This window comes from Macadamia integrifolia, chromosome 2 (assembly GCF_013358625.1).
Source record: "Macadamia integrifolia cultivar HAES 741 chromosome 2, SCU_Mint_v3, whole genome shotgun sequence".
Lineage (NCBI taxonomy): Eukaryota > Viridiplantae > Streptophyta > Magnoliopsida > Proteales > Proteaceae > Macadamia > Macadamia integrifolia.
In genome coordinates, this window is record NC_056558.1 from 35,095,625 (window position 1) to 35,097,918 (window position 2,294).

Sequence of the window (2,294 nt, forward strand, 5' to 3'; positions counted from 1 at the left end):
GACAGAAAACAGAAACTTATGAAACTAGAAATTATAACTAAAAAACAAAAACAATAACTCACAATCCGATGATCAGATGTCTCTCTAATTCTGAACGAATGTTGTAAGGGTGAGAAAGAAGACAATATCAAACAACGAAGCCCATCCAATGGCTGGATTGGATGGATTGAAGATACAAAGTTCCTGCAACTAGAATGGGTAAACCAGAAAACCCCCGCAGAAAAAGTAAATGAAATATAGTAACGGTAAGTAATCTATGAATAATAAGAAAAAAAGAGGTTTAGAAATCACTAATGATGGCACGGTAGAATGAAAGGTACTTTCTGGAACCAACAGAAAAGTAGAGGGGAAAGGAAGAAGAAAATAAAAGATAAGAAGATGGAAGGATATGATTTGGTATCACCACCAAGCCTGTAGTAGACTTCACCACCTGTTCACCACAAGGGCTATTGCTCCATTGAAGAAGACATAATTACTTGACTATCTAAATCATGGGTTGTAGTAGCCCTCTTGTATTTATAAAATGGGGAAAAGAAACCTGAAAGGCAGTGTAACCCTTATGTCCACGTACAAAGGGTAAAATGATCACTACATACTTCATAAAAGGCGAAAATCCTACATCTGTTGATGCTTTTATGTACACTCCTATTGGCTCCCATATTGACATAAATCTCCCTTAGAAAATATGAAGTATTGGTTACAAGAACAGATAGTTATGACCACTAAGCAGTTTACAACTTAAATATAGAAAGAACTAAAGGCCCGTTTGATTTTTTCTCCCGAAACGTGTTTTCCCATTTTTCTGTGCTTAGAAACAGAGAAACACCCTCTTTCCCATTTGATTTTTTTGTTCCGTTTCACCTATTTTTTGAAATAAAAATTAAAATTTATGTCTAATTTTGTTTTTAGATACAGGACTGAAGAAATACTTTTGATTTGCTTTTATGTCTAGTGAAATGGAAAAAAAAATGTTTCTGCTGTTTTTAGACAAAAAAACAATAGAAATAAAATCAAACCGACCCTAAATTAATTTCCATAACATTAAAATTAGAAACTCCCATGTTGCTCATAGTTTAGCAACTAAGGTATCATTTTTCTTTTTGATTTTTATCTATTTAACAAAAATCATTAATGAAAATCAATTTTTATCAAAACATAAAAATGGTTTGGTAATTACTTGACAAAAATGGTTTTTTGTGAGAAATAGTTTGGTATCCCTATGTACAAAATGGTTTTTTGAAAAAATGGGTGAAGAAATGTTCCCATCATCCATCTTTCTTATAACTCTCTTTCTTCACTTTGGACTGAAGAAAAGGGGGCAATGGGCTGGATTTCTAATTACAAAGCAAATGACTACTTTACCCATCTATATTGGGACTTTAAATTCACACTCATTAAAGTTCAGCATAAAAATAACTGAAAATCAATTTTGGCTAAAATACATAAATGACTCTTGATCATTTTTTGGTTTTTGTGTCTTGTCAATTTTTTTAAATATAAACAAGCTCCATAAATAATACCAAATGCAACTAAAATTGTTTTTGTGAATAAAAATTAAAAAGAAAAATGATACCAAACAGGGCCTAAAATATGTAAAAAAAAAATAGAAAATATGATAATATAGTACTAAAATATCATTCACGTGTGGCAGTAACATGGGTCCACAGAATCTGCCATAATATGGGCTTAACATAAAATAAATAAATAAATAAATAAATAAAAATTGTAACAATCAAACTGGCTCATATATGGGCCTGACTATAGCTTAAATTATTGGGCCCAATTTATGGGCTTGACTGGGCTGGCTCGTATATCTTTCTCCTCCTATGCTGGCCTTTACAGTATTAGATACCCATAATCATCTTATAACCTAGATTTTTGGCATATGCTTTTGGATAGTGAAGGAGATGATTGCATGAAAGCAAATTATACAGTACTTGAAGCTTTTCTTCTTGGCTTGGAACTACCAAAAACGTAAGGCCAAAGGCTTTGGATTGAGACTTCTTAAGCTGCTCCTGCAGTGGCAATTAGGTCTTCAAAAGCTCCATGGTTCTTTGTGGTTAGATGGTTTGATCTCCAACCTAAAAAAAAGGTCATGTAGGATGCTATTAGGAAAGCCTTTTTTCATTTTGAATAATTTTGTGTGCCGAGGGTGAGTAGCCTAGTATAGTGGGATTTTTTTGTAATTGTATCTCATCTGGGTATGGCTAGACATTAGTTTTATAATCATATTCATCCCCCTTTTAATTATATTTTCTATTGACCCTTAGAGAAAAAAAAGAAAAAAAAAAAAA